The sequence below is a fragment of the Leptopilina boulardi genome, unplaced genomic scaffold (assembly GCF_019393585.1).
Source record: "Leptopilina boulardi isolate dan_hultmark-lab unplaced genomic scaffold, ZJU_Lbou_2.1 LbouV2_325, whole genome shotgun sequence".
Taxonomy (NCBI): Eukaryota; Metazoa; Arthropoda; class Insecta; order Hymenoptera; family Figitidae; genus Leptopilina; species Leptopilina boulardi.
In genome coordinates this window covers 708,977-724,989 of record NW_026137891.1, presented here as the reverse complement: position 1 = coordinate 724,989, position 16,013 = coordinate 708,977, and the positions used below count along the sequence as shown (strand labels likewise).

At 26.9% G+C, this 16,013-nt stretch overlaps 1 long non-coding RNA gene across 1 annotated transcript; it reads left to right on the top strand.

Annotated features, from left to right (window-relative positions):
• The first annotated feature begins 1,809 nt into the window (after window positions 1–1,809).
• LOC127284462 (uncharacterized) lies at window positions 1,810–8,447 on the top strand. The gene is made up of 3 exons (XR_007843484.1): window positions 1,810–2,732; window positions 5,453–5,617; window positions 8,238–8,447. It is a non-coding gene; the product is annotated as an uncharacterized LOC127284462 (long non-coding RNA).
• Window positions 8,448–16,013: the final 7,566 nt, after the last annotated feature.

Genomic DNA, 16,013 nt, shown 5'->3' with positions numbered 1-16,013 from the left:
TAATTTTTCAATATATAATTTGTTGGCAGCAAAAAAATGATTTAGTTTATATTTTTCAATGAAACGAAAAATATGTCAAGTTAAACTCAGTGTATGTAATTATTTTACAATAAAATACGTTTAAAAATACAATTTAATTTATAAATTTTTTTTCGTTTTATTAGTATAAAAAAATTGAATTCTTTTTAATTAAATGCAAATATATTTTACAAATTAGCTATAGAGAATAATGGGAGAATATATTATACTTACTGTGGCTGAAATTTTACCTCAATATTTGATCATTATTACATATTTATGACGATATCTTTTATTTTTGATTATATTTGAGAAACTTGAGACTTCTAAACCTGACACTTAATTTTTAGCACTGGGAAGTGAATTTCTCATTGGTCACGTGACCTAAAATGAATATATAACGGTTGCAAAAACAAAAATATTGTCCAACTTTGCAACACACGTCGATAAAAGAAATATCTTTGTTAAATTATCACCTGATAAGCAGAATAACGTCTTATTAGAAAAGAAATCTCTAACATGAAAAAAAAAATTCCTATCTTATAAAAGCTTGATTTTTTTATTCGTTTAATTTACTATTTTTATATTAATTATTCATAAAATAAAATTTTTATATTAATACGATTTGCATTATACATTTACCTGTATTATCTTGTTTAACATTGCGATGCTAAACTTTTTGGGTTAGGTCTCCGCGTCAAAAAATTTTATCGAAATATACTAAATTTTCTTTTTTCCTGTCATGAAACTTTTATAAATTTTCGATAATTTAGACAAATTTGAACTTAATTACAATGAAATATGTGTAATTAACGTTTTGGATTAAAAAAATACTATAAGATGAAATTTAGACGAACAAAATATGGATCTCCTACTTTTTGACGACGCCTTTTGCAATGAGCCGTACTGCCAACCAAAGATTCCAAAAAACTAAACTTTTCACTTTTACCAATATGACTATTATTAAACATATTAAAGCAAAAACTAATTTAACTTCCCTAGAAATAAATAAAATTTGATAACTCTCATTAAAATTTGATTGCGTTTTATCTGATATAGGAAAATATTAACCAATATTCACGACAAAATCCCTTTTTATAACAATTGAAATCGATTGTGTAAAACAGCAGGCAATAACATCTTGATTTACGATATAAAAATAAAAAATAATTCATATTTCATACCTATATCATTGAATTTCTAGGTGTTTAAAAGCACTTCTTTTTTCTTTTGTTCATAAATTCTCCTCTTCAACTGCTAACAAGTGGGGGAAGTCAATGATTGTTGAATTAAAAATATTTAAAAAAATTTTTCGAAGCGACGTGAATCCTTCCTTCAAGACGTCCAAGATGGGAATGAGTGTGCGCGGTGGAGAAATTTTATTTTATACTCGGCTCGATACTGGGGCTCTGGCTGCCGTGCGCTGATTGGACGGGCCACTCTCTGCGACAACTAGACGCTGATTGGCCGGGCGCACTAGTAGCCAACGTCTATAAATATAGGCTGTTTTTTATCAGCGCTTCAGTCTTAATAATAAGTTTTTTATTAACATTTTTACTTAAATAAATATTATTTTAACTAACGATCATAACCGATCTAAATCAAAAATATAAATAAGAAATCAGAGATTTTTATTTACTGGGGTTAAAGTTCCTAAGAGAACTGCGTACCCGAAACGATAGCTTATATATTTTATAATGTTTCTTTTGTAAACTTAACTGTGTATTTTATGAACAATAAATATATTTTTCAAAAAAAAGTCAGCGCTTCAGTGAGCAGTAGATTCTTCAACAGACAACATCTGCGCAGCTTGAAAAAAATATTTTTAGCATTTCTTCCTTGCTGGGACTGGACAATCACTTCCAATGTTGAGGATTGTATAATCGCATTATGTGGATAATGTCTATAAATATAGGCTGTTTTTTACGAGAGCTTCAGTGAGCAGTAGATTCTTCAACAGGCAACATCTGCGCAGCTTGAAAAAAATTTTTTAACATTTATTCCTTGCTGGGACTGGGCAACCACTTTTAATGTTGAAGAATGGATAAGCCCATTATGATATCAAGTGGATTAATTATGTATTGTAGGATCATAAATGGAAGAAAGAAGTAATTTGTGGTTAGTATTGAATTTTTTATATTATTTAAACAAATTGAAGTTTTTTTTTCTATATATTAATGAGGGAATTAGTACAGACAACTGATATCCCGAGCACAGTCTAGCCATCTTATTAGGAGAAAAAATTGATTAGATTATTCTTAAAATTTTTGGACGATAAAGTAAAAGAGTGAATATAACAATGACTTATGTTGAATAATTCGATCGAGGGGGAATATTGATAGACAATAAAAGATATTTATATTATAAATAGAAATATGTGGTATAAATAAGTTTCGTGCTCTGGGACAGTTGGTAGCCTTGCTAATGTCGTCCGACGATATTATTAATCGATTGTTGGTCGATAATTGTCGTACGGTGTGATTTGGCGTTACTGCATAACAAAGATGGCGGAAATGCTGCTCTGTGCCGGTTTAATTGTGTCATTTTATACGTTTTTATCTTGAGTTTTTTTTGGATATACATGTGACTTGATTTCTTCTACTGTTATTGACTAATAAATCAACTACTTATACCCAGCAAATTAGTAAAAATCAATAAAAAAAAAAATGATGTGAAAATTTGATACGTATCAGACGCGTGATGAACTTTCAGTCGTAAGTACTATAATTTCTTCTCGCTATTTAACATCTGAATTAATTCTACATTCTATGAATATAGAACTCATTCTTTTTGATATTAATCGGTTTCTGACAATATATGCATAATAATCAATCAATGTGAAAAAACAACAAAAATTTAAAAGGGTTCCATTGTTAGGTTAAGATGAGTTTTTTTTTAAAGTCGTCAATCCTCTTTATCGTATAAATTATCCTTCTTTGATATCCTTTCTTACATTCACGACTTTTTTACATCATTAGTGGCTTTTAACGATTTCCTTTCTCGTCTCTTCAACTTGAGAATAAAACCTAAAAATTAATGACTGCGTGCAGCTTCATGACCGTTAAAAGCTTCTAGTCTTATAATATATTTAAAAGAATTACTTTTCTCTTTTCTTTAACGCGTAATTGCACGAAGAAAATTAACCTTTATAATAAGGCAAAATAAAAAATAATTAAAGAGGGCCATATAAGAGAACAATAATTTTTTCTTGTCAAATGTCAAATAAAAAAATTATCGTATCATGTTTGTAACTTTAGCTATATGGAAGCTACTACATTTACGGCGGGTGGTCCATAATAGTGGCATGAATGGTAAGTTATTACCAGTAACAGTAAATTTAAGAGGCAAAAGAAATAAATTTGTTGTTCTGCAGGGTTGTAACATATGCTAATTTGCGTCTCGAGACTTTTAGCATAAATAGTTAAATATTAAAAAAAAAGAGAAAAACATATTTTTGGTACTTGCAATTCTATAATCGCAAAAAGTGTGAAAAATTTGAAATAAAGTATATTTTTAAGGTTTAAATTTTTGAAATAATAAATTATAATAATTAAATGAAAAAATTAAAAATAATGAAAATAAATTGTTCCATTAATTTTTTTTTTTTTGCTAATTATTTTAAACGGCATTTACTTTGAAATTAAAGTCGAATTTAGAGACGAACTATTGGAGTTTATAGAAATTAATAAAAATTGAGGGCGTCAATCAACGTCAGTTCCCCTACACCTTAAACCACTACCTCTTCCTTTACCTCTTCGTCCACATCTTCTTCTTTTCCACTCTTTCTTTCCTCTCTCTCTCTCACACACTCTAGAGTTGCTGTTTTCTTTTTCGTCGTTTTGTTGCTCCTCTCAATCTTTCCTTTCTTCATCTCTCTTTCGTCCTCTCCAGTAGTGTAATGAACAAGAGGAAACAATTAAAATATTTTTTAATATTTTATCCCTCATACCTCGTTTCTCTTTTGAAAAATCTCTCTCTTAATTTGTTTCTTTTCCAAACGATAGAAACGAAGTGACGACAATAATTAAAAATTATTTTTCTATACTTAGAAATAATCATGTAGACTAAGTTGTGCTACTTTTTTTTAAAATCTCTGAAATAATTAACATAAGACTGTGACGTAATTTTGGTTTTCATTGTTTTTGCAAAAAGAAAAAATCTATATTTCGTATTGAAAAATAAAAATATTTTTTGTGGCATTTTTCGTATAATGATATTTTTAAGATTTTGAATTTAAAATTTGTTTTTCAGTGTCTCGCATGAAATGAACACACGTGGAACCATAATATCGTCGGCCCTGCGCCTACTCCTTGAGGGCTCACCTCTCTTTCTCGTTTTTTTTTTCTTTCGCTCTCCAGCTTCTTTCCTTCCTTAACCTCTTGTCTCTTAAAAATTTCTTTTTTTTTCTTTTTTGTTCCAAGGAGTAAACCGTTGAATACAGTTTGAGCGAAGCGTGTCTCAACACGCGGGATGCAGGATCGAACTCGTCTTTCGATATACATATATATATATATATATATATATATATATATATATATATATATATATATATAGTGGCTTGAAATTCACGATATATTCCTTTCTCTTTCCTCCCCCACATTTGGGTTACCATCTTCTTTTGATTTTATGAGAGAGAAACAAAGACGAGCAAAATATATATATATATATATATTAATACGCCCGTGAGTAAAACTGACTCACTCTGGATTAGTCAGAAGATAAAGAGATTCGATTAAGTAGCATTTGGTATTTTACCTATATCGAATTTTTTTTTTTCATCATCTTCAACCTGATTTATTATGCTGAAGACGAGTTTAATTCAAATTATATGATTTAATGAGAAGCTACAAGTCCTTGAAAATATTATGATTATATTAAGAAAACTTTAATTTGAATTTGAAAAAATGTGAATAATATACATGATTGTAATTTTTAATCAATTATTTTTTTAAAAAAAGATTTTTTAATTTATTATCTAACATTTCCTTAATATTGTAATATTTAGTTAACTTTATTAGGGAAAAATTACAATCATATTATAAAATTGTGTAAAATATTAGAAAATTTTATACTACATAAAAATATTATTTTATAGCATAAGATTTCTATTTTTCTATAATAATTTTTCGTTTTAAAAACACCTTTAAAGTAAATATGAATGTTTATATATTCAATTGACTACTTAAAAAAACATTATTTTAAATATGTATAAAAAGAGATGGCAATTTTCGTTATCATCTTAATTAAATTTATAACGAAGATCGTTAATAAAAGAGAAGAGCAAGATACTTTTATATATTGTATATATAGTTGGGAAACTTGAATCGACTCTCGTATCATCTTGATCATTCAACGATAAAATTATTATTTTAGTAGTTATTTTAAAATTGAAAAGAGAGTAAATATACATTTTAAAGGATAATTTGCATTCTAGGTATATATAACTTGCGGCGGAAGAGATGTAAAGTTGGCTATATAAGTTGGGCAAGGTCCTGTTCGTGGCCATGATGGAGACGTCCTTGTCTATAGAAGTTTACTATCTGCAAAAATAGATATAAAGAGGTTGACGCACTCATGGACTACATATTGCGAAATCTTGGTGAGTAAATTCATCATATATAAGATAACTTCGATTTCTTTTTTAAAAATACATTAGAACTAGATAATTAATTATTATTATTTAATTGAAAATAATTTCTATTATTATTTCCTTACATTTTTCGTGAATAACGTTTTTCTTTTTAAAACTATTCGAATTCCACAAGAATCAGTAAATATTATCATTCCATTATTGTCAGCTAAATAAAGAATTCGAATTTTTTTTTTTTTAAGTCTCCATTAACGATTGATTTTTTTCAATAACAAATGCAGTCTCTTTTCTTTTCGAAACACGTCATGGTCAATTTCGATAAGAAAACATATGCTCGATGAATTTGCGATAAAAATTGAGGGTTGAGATCAATTTATTATAAGGTTCTTAGACTGTTAACGACGTCGTAATGAATATAAAATCATCTTTAAAAGAGCGTCTTTTGGGCCTTTGGTATACATACATATACGAAAGCGACGAAGAAATGGAAGAAGAAACGATACGAGAAAGTGCGAGCAAACAAGAAAAAAAAATTTTTTTAAAAAAGGAAGAGCAGCGAGGAGAAGGAAAAGAAAAATAATGATAAAAAAAAGAAGAAGAATATACAAGAGAGAGAGAGAGAAAGAAAGGATCCGATTGGCTGGTTTTTAAACACACGCGTCTTTTCTTGGACCAATGATTCATCATCATGTATGTATGTGTGTATGATGCATTCACAATAATGGTGAACATGTGAGCCTATACTCCTTTTATCATTATAGTAGTGATAGTGAAAGAGGGCATTTTGCCTCGACACGTGGTAATTTACAACTGTTGTGTACGATCTTTGATAGAGCGTAAACACAGTGTAGCTCCTTCAATATATAAGAGGCATCCCTCTGGGCTTACGCACTTTTTCTAGTTTTTGCAACTTTTTGAATTTTTTGTTTCTCAACCCTAATTATATAGGGCTCACTCACGGTAATTTAATTATAATATTTTTTTCGTCCTGATAGTTATTTTCTTCTTGAGGTATTTCTTCATTTTCGCTTTCTTTTCATTCTTAATAACTACATTGTAGTTGGACCGAGGGAAAAAATATTTTTTTAAAAAAATTCATTCTTTTCGCTTGATTTTTAAAATTGACTCGAAAAAATTTTAATCAAACTTAACATAATTTAGGAAAAAAAGGAAAAAAAATTTTCTAGTTAAAAAAAAATGTTGTAATCGTGCTCTAATGGGAGAAAAAAATAATTAGAGGATTTTTTTCCACCCTTAGGCAAATTTTAAAGTTTTTGGTATACCTATATATGAGGATTAATTTAAGCATATCTAATTCGATTTGAAAGCACGATGCTCTGCTTAAGATTTTTATTCATCTTCATATCCCTCATCATCTTGCCCTTTAGAATGTCGCAGTTGAAAAAGCACAACGTGATAAATAATCGGAAACTCGTTTCGGCTGATAAAAGATTGCAAAAGATAGCATGGCGAATGAGATGATGAGGGTGGCTGGGGTGGTATATTGTGGGATGAGAGATAAGAAAAAGAGAAGAGGTATATATTGTATATATATATATCTATATAGTGCCTAGATGGAGGCCAAAGGCAGATTATTTACTGCTCGGGCAATAATAACCAAGGATAACGCGTGCCTTTATATTGTCCGTTCATGTGTATACATGTGAGAACATATATATGTGATGGCTCCCGAAATACGCGGTCCATCATTCTTCGCATGTGTGTACAACACGGTTAGAAAGTCCTGTATCCTCATCGCAATTCTCTGAAACACTAATCCTTTCTCGAAAATTATTTTATTCTTTAAATTCGATTCTCCTTTCAGCTTCTATATACTAAATATCTTTGAATAATAGTTCAGAATTTAAATAATTAAAATTTTATCGTTCAACCATCAATATATATTATTATAAATTAGAGTCGAAATATAATCTCTAATCACAAAATAACAGAGAAATTGAAAAAATGCAAAAGATCTCATTTTTCAAATATTGTTTGCCTTTCTTTTTTTCTTACTTTTATTTTTTGTTTCGTTAAATTATTAATTTATAATTTATAGTGAATTTTAATGTGATATAAATATTTGTTTTCATTTTTAATATTAATTTTAATCGAAATACATCAACTAAAAATTTTTCGAACGTCATGATGAATAAATTATAGACTTTACAATTTCTCAAAGTTGTAGAATAAAAAATATGTTCAGATCTTTTTGTGTTTCCTGTGGGGAAAATGAATTTTTTGATTTTATAATTAATTAAGAAAAAAGACGTAGGTAGTCTTTGTGACGCACGAACGGAATGCCGGTATATCCTTTATTTTCGTTAGGAATGTCATATATTTCCTCTATTTATATTTTAATAATTAATTTTAATCGAAATTTTAAGTAATATTTAAATAATATTAATTTTTAGTTTTTTTTTTAATGTACATATTAATCTAATTTTAAATTAGACTCTGTAATTCTTTAAAATCATCATATCATGTAAATATATATTTTTTTCTAGTTTAGCGTTTAGAATAATGTTTTTTCATATTTTAATCAAAATCTTTTATCTTTAATCAAAATTAATATTTTTATCTTTTAAAAAATCATGTGTCTAATTTTTTTTTTGAATTTTCGTTTAAGATTCTACGTGAGGGATCAAAATCGTAATCACGTTCTTGTTGGATCTTCACCGACGAATGATAATCGCATAGAAAATTCCTTGGTGCATTCTCTCATGTTAGAGCCCCGCGAGATACAGAGATCTCATAACTTCGGATCAAGGAAGCCTAAGGCGGTATATGAGTATTCCAGGCAAGTATGATGAACCACCATATGAAAAATAAATATACACGCATGCATAGATATATAGATATATAAATGCACTATGTTCGTATAAACATTAAAACCAAATGCATTCGCATATATGGCTGCAAGTATATATCCTAAGTGCTTTGAGTTTTAATGCTTTAATGACATGTATCAAGGATTCATGGGGTTGGCTGTATAATGCAGTCTATATGTTGTACCTTAACATATTATTATCATTAGTCGTGACTCAAGAAACATACAATAAAACCTCGCTCGTCACAACAAAGAACTCTACGAATTACCACTTAGGTTTAGACAGCCCATTAAACAATTGTCGGAATAAAGACTCGAAAACAAGATCGTAATTATATTTCAAATTTTGCTTATATATCCTCGCAATTTTATTGGTCCTTAGCTCTCTTTTTTTTCTCTCTTGGTGACGGGAATTGTCTCCAAATGATCTGAGAATTCTTAGAAAATTATAGTACGAAATCTCTTAGTTTTTTTTCCTTCTAATTTTATTTATTTATATATAAAATTTAATCATAAAAATTGAAATATAGATGAGAAAATAAAAGCGCAAAAATCAATTTATCATTTACTTGGCATTGTGATCTGGATTAATGATCATTTCTCAAATTTGTAGTTTGTCGAAAGAGAATTTTTTCCAGCCGATAAAATTTGAATTGAATTAAATCCCGATATCTTGAAGAAATGGATCTTTGATTTTTACATTATTCGAATAAATAGAAAATTCGTTGCAAATGGAAGAAAAAAAAAGAAAAAGATACATATGTAGTCAAGAAAAACTCAAAAGAAAGTCATGTAGAAAACGATTTTTGACAATAAAAAAAAAATAATGGAAAGCAAGTGAAACGTGCGTGCCTAAAGAAAGAAAAAAAAAAGATGAAAAGAAAGAAAATGAGAATTGTATAGTCTTGTATTTAAAAAGTAACGAGAAAAGCATTGATAACAGTGAACAATACAAAGTCGTAAATCAGATCCAATGTCAAGTATTTCAAAAGGAGAGTTGTATATACATACAATAAAAGAAATTTGTGTTGCCAAAGGTTTTTTACTTGTTTGACAAGACAATTATATGGAAATAAAGTTTGCAAATTTAACAAAAAAAGAATAAATTCGTTAATTTTTTTGATTAAATTTTTTATTTAATTATTTTTATTTATCATTGATTCGATTTTTCTTTAATTATTATTAATTAAAACTATTCAAACATTAAATAATTTCAAAATTAATAATTAAAATTATAAATTTATTCATTTTTGTTAAATAAATTCAAGTTTTCTCAATATCGTTTTCAATGTTTTTCACAATTTGGACTAAACAAAATTTGTTTTCTATTTTAATTCAAAAATCAGTGATTAGTTCTAACCTCGGTTCTAACTTGAGGTAACTCAATTCGTTTTTTTTTTTTCTTCTCAAATCTCAATTTACTCAAACAAAACATACCTTTAGGAATTTAAGGGAGTGTGAAATTGAAACAAATTATTTGTTATTTCTAGTAGACGCTTAATGACATAATTTTTTCTCCTGCAAATAATTTTAGCAATTTTGGGTTTCGGTTTCTTGGCTCGCTTTTTTTTAAACTCTTAAATTGAAAATCGTTAGGTGTTATTAGGAATTGTACAAAATCAGCTTCTTGAGAATTATTGAAAAGATACAAAAGCTGTGAAGAAAGGGACGCGCAAACAAAATACATAAATATTGTTTTGTTTAGGTATACTATATATTTATTTTTCTCAAATTGTGTGTGCTTGTTATTTCGACAAATTGCAGCACGCGAACATCAGAAGAGTATAGGTTGCACATTTTTTTTTTTGGTAAAAGAGATTAGTGCGCGTGTGAAAGAAAGACGTAATGCAAATGACGCAGGACTAAAATGAAGATTGAGGTCGAAAAAAAGAGATAAGGGTGAGGGAGAGATAGACAAAGAGAGAAAAAAGGAGATAGAGAGAGAGAAAGAGATCGAGATCTTGAGAAGCTGCCACATGTCATTTGACATAAGCTGCATTGTAGCTTGTCTTTTAAAATAAGTTAGAGGGGGAATTTCTTTTGCACGATATATATATATATATATATATATATATATATTTGACAAAGAAATTGGATGACAATAGATTTCATAAATAGCGCTAACTCTCAAGATGTACTCTCATATGAAATGTAAATTCGCCATTCATTTGAACTGAATTCTTAGTTTTTGATTTATTGATAGTCAAAAGATATTAAGAATAACGGTCTCTTTATTAACTTTAAATAGAAGCTTATCAATTCTCGTTTCTTTTACATAAAGAGTAAAAATTATTTTCACGAAAATAGGAACATTAAAACGAGAATTTTCAATTATTATTTCAAACATTTCTAATTTTAAATATTTTTAGAAAAAGAAGTTTAGTTTTTTTTTCTATTTAAATAATGAGGAATATTAAACACTTTTTTTAAAATTTGTAATTAAAATAAGTGAATCTGATTTTATTTTCGAATTTTGAAAAATTGTTAATAGCGCGTTCCATTTATTTTCTTTCTCCCTCTGTTGTAAGAAAAGAGAATTTTTAAAAATGTTATTTTTACAAAATCTGTAAAAATTTTGAGTTTGTTATTTTACCGGGGTTATTTATAAAACATTTGGTCTCCGTCTTGAAGTAAAAGGAGAAATTATTGTTGGACCAGACGGTTATAAGTATAAAAGGGTCAGTGTCAGTTTCAATATATAGAAACGAGTTGTAGAGATGAACAGGTCATTGGAAGTATAGAGATTTTTTTTTCTTTCTTTCTTTCTTTCCTATATAATATATGTTGAGAGTGTTGTGGACAAGAGCGTTTTACGAGTTTAAAGGACAAGACTTTTGAATGTAAAAAGAGATTAGTTGTATAGTCACGTAGTTTTCTTAGAACTTAAACTATATTATAGTATGTTATATGTAGAAAAACTACGATGGACATCATATTCATACATATGTAAGATATAAATTGTAGCTTTTCTTGCGTCGAGAATTTTTTAAATTTAATTTCTAAAATTTTTCTCCTTTAATAGAAGTTGTGGCAAAAAAATTTTTTTAATTTTTTTTTAAAAATATGTAGACAAGCAAAAATAGAAAAATTAAAATATATATGAAAATATAAAAATATCAAAAATATTCGAGGATTAGAAAAATCTGAAGTCCTTTTTTTTATATACAATAGAGCAGGTAGTCGTGGGTTATAAAGAAGTGCTTTAAAAAATTGAATAAAATTCGCCCCACGAACTTCAGAAAAACACATGTGTCGGGGTGAAGAAAAACTTCTCATATTAAGAGAAAACAGGTTTTTAGAGCGAAGTTGGGGGAAGTAAAATATACATTCCAGAGTCATGGGAAGATTCAAATTGGAAAAATAGGGACACTGTGTAGTTTCACAGAGAGAAGTAAAAGCCGTAGCTAAGATGCTTGGAAATATATTTTTAGCAGTCATTAATCAAACGTTTCAATTAATACATCTTCGACTTGATTTTTTTTAAATTCAATTTTTATTATTATTTTGAAATTAGAATTTTTTTGTAAATATTTTAAAATATGTTTTTATTAATATAATTTATATTTTTATTAGAATTTGTATTTTTTGTTTGCAATTTTTATTTTTAAATTTTTTGTCACACTTTTTACTTAGTTTAAAATTTTGTAACTGCAATAATTAACAATTCAATAGATAATAAAATAAATATATAAAGAATGAATGGAGAAAAGAAATAAATTTTTCTATACTTGGAATTGATTTCTGTTTAAATAAAGTGTATATTGTATTTGAAAACGGTTACTTTTTGGCTTATATTATAAAAGAGGGAAAATGATCCAATAACTGTCCAATGATGTTAAAATTGGAGTATATGCATTACCTATAAATGTCAAAAATTATTATTCTACTATATTTTTTTTCAAAAGATTTCAAGTGATTATCGATATATTTTCCCACGGGGTGTGTTCTAAAATTATCGTATATTTACGTTAATATAACATATATTGTTTAGAACAATGAATTCTTTGCATTTGGTTGCTTTTCAAGTGAAAGAAAATACTTAGTATATGTGTGACATTAAGTACGTCGTAAAATTCAGGACTTTAGATGGAAAATTGAAGTTTGAGTCAAAAGATATTGAGAGTCAACGGCTTTGCCTCATACTGTGACAAAATCCAAACATGCAACACAAATGGTTTTTTTTCTGAATTCTATATTTATGTATATGAATATCACTTTAGGATTATAAATATTTCCGTTAGTAGAGATTTCTTTTTTATCTTTTTTACAAAATTTCCGGATTATCAAATTTTCAATTTTTTTGTTATTGTAATTTTTTATTTCCTTTCAAGGAAATAAATTTTGGTTATTCATGTGTTTTTTGAATTAGTTAACAGATTTTGACTATTTTTAAAATCGTTTTTGGTTTCTGTCTATTCATTGTTTGGTTTTTCTTTTCTTGTTTTCTTATTTTCGTTTTTTTTATTTCTTGTTTGCAAGTTTCAAGAAAAAGGAATAATGGAATTTATATTTAAGAATTTTGTTTACTTTTATTCGAGAATATTTGGTTAATAATTTATATTTGTTAATTTGCAGAAGACGAACGTGTTTCTTGAAGTTCAATAAATTGTTATTTTATGTTTTGGAATGAGATCTCCACGTACGTGATTTAAGAATTATCAGCGTGAATTTCTTCGACAACTTATAAACATTTCTTCTTTTTTTGTCGCACAAAAAAAGAAGATGATTTTCGTTCTGAATGGATTTACTTGTGTCTTGTGTACGATGCACATACGAGGAAAGTTGCTCGATTTTATGTTTATATACATATACGCAATGAATAGGCCCTCTTTTTGAATGTATATGTAGATGCAATAAAGTGCTTGAATCGCGAGTTGGATCGAGACCCCCATAAATGGATGCGAGCAGTGCTTTTTGTGCTCGACACCTCCTTAACGAAGCACCCTTCGACGACTATATACTATATATAGGTTATATATACATTCGACAAGATTCGAGCACCTGCAGGACTTAAATTCAACCCTCCCTATATAACACAATGATGGTGCACTTTTTTTTTTAATTTTTTTTTTACTTTTGCCCAATTTCAGTTTGATTCGTGATGCATAACTTTTTTTTTTACTTCGTTTTCATTTATATAAATAAAACCACAAGCTTTTTTCATTCTCATACACATAGTCAAAACTTTATATGGTTATCAGATTATACGCTCTCATATGTTATAGGAAACAGATTTATTTCATCAATTTTAATTTCCGTTTCCTTTCGTGGGATCGACAATATCATTAGTTTTCGATTTAGGTTTATAGAATTCTTTGTTCGAAGAAACACAATAGTATTTGTAAAAGATTTTTTTTTAAACAGATCGAATTAATTAAAGAACAGGTGATTTTTTAAATTGATTATATTAGAATAATAGAATAGAGGGTTTTTTTTCGAATTAGTGTAAGGATTTAATTATTTTTGGGAATATTTATTTTTATAGAAGGTTGTTTTGTTTGAATTTGAGCTTTTTTTGCACTGTTTTTGTATATATAGTTAAGGAGAATCCAGATGGCCAGGAGATACTCTTTTTAAGTACAGTGACCCCGAATTCGTATTCTGTCCATCGCCTAGGTAGTATTCGTCTTATTTCTCCTCCAAAGTTGGGCTATAAAGTTCGTTGATACCAAAAGGGGAGAAAAAGATTAGAAAAAGTATATTCACAAAGCTCCATTGAAATTGATTCGCTGATATAGCGCAAATATCAAACATTTATTCATCTCTTTTTTTGTCGATGTGATCCATAAAGTTTATTTTCATTTGTTTGTTCAATTTTGATTCTTTTTTTAAATTCATTAATCAAGAACAATGATTTATATTCATTAAAATGCCGATTACATTAAGAATGGAGTTGAAGAAACTCGTTATTGAGAAATTTTATTATTTATTTTTTAAATTATTTTTATTTTCTTTTAAACCACACGGGAAAAAATTTATTTAATTCAAATAACCGATTACTTAAGTATAGTCAGAAATAAATATTTATTTCCAATAAATAATTATTACTTGAATCATATCAATTAAATGAAATTTTGTTTCTATTACCATTTGAATCAAATAACTTTTTTTTTTGCGTGAAAACATTTTATATTTAATAATAGCTAATAATAACTAATGACTTCAATAATAATAGCTTTTGTCTATTATAAAATATACTCTTTATAGAGAAAGTAGTTCATCTATGGACAAAGGATACTTTTACACCTGTTATTATTGAGAAATTTATAGTCCTCCAGATTATATTTTTCTAGTATTTAAAATATAATATTATCAACATAAAACACCTGTTATTTTTAGTTTACCAAATGACGTGAAATAAAATTTTATTTCTACGCTAACCAAATGTCCTGATGTAGTTACACAAAGACTATCAAAAGATTTATATATAATATTTAAATCAGTAGATCAATTTCAAAAAAAAATTTTATTGATCTTTTATTATTCCATTATGCTTCTTTATAAATATGATTATTAGATTTTTTTTATTTATTGAATTATATTATTTAATGTATTTAATTGATTCAACCTAGAATCAAATTAAATAAATTAAAAATTATAATAATATATTAAATTAAATAATTAGTCTAGTTAAATATATTTTAATATAAATTATAATTAAAATTAGAAATATATTGTAACTTGATTGATATTTATTTTAATATTTTAAAATTATTGGAAACAATATTTTATTTAGTTTATTTTTGACATTTACTACCACTGTACTTCAAATTATAATTGAATTTTGTTTTTGGTATTTTGCAACTGAAAATTAGTTTTGATTTTTTTTGCGGTACTGTGACAACTTAAACTTGAATGACTGGCTATTGTCTTTTGTATTCGCCGACTCCCTTGCATTACGTGTCGTTGATTGCTTTGACGAAGCCGCTACCTTCGTCAAAGATAACAATAAGGGTAATAAACTCCTGCTAATTAAAAATGATGATTTCGAGAGTTTCGTTGAAAGAAGTACTTTCAGATACTTTTTGAAATTCTTTTTTTTTTATTACAAATAAATATATAGTAATTAAAATTAAAAATTATTGTAAAAAAATAATTTATTGTTAACAATATTTAATTTATTAATTTTTTTAATTTTAATTAATTCATCTATTTATGATAAAATAGTATAAATATATTATCTAAATAATTTATTTTATCATTCTAATTTATTTTGCAAATATATTTATTTTTTAAATAATTGTAATATATTTATATAATCTATATAAATATTATGTAATATCTATAGAAATATTTATATTTTGTAATATAAATTTAAAAGAAAACTTAATTTTTAAATAAGGGATAAATAAATAAATTTTTTTTTTAAATATAGTGTTCAAATAAAGTGATCATGTCATGTGGGAGAAGTGAAAAAATTAAATTTTTGTAATCTTGGGTTGGCATTATTGCGCATTGCAAATGGCGTCGTAAGAAAGTAGGAGATCCATATTTTGTTCAATTCAAATTTAATCTTATAGTATCTGTTTAATTGTTACGCTAATTATATTATTAGAAATTTAATTAATAAAACTA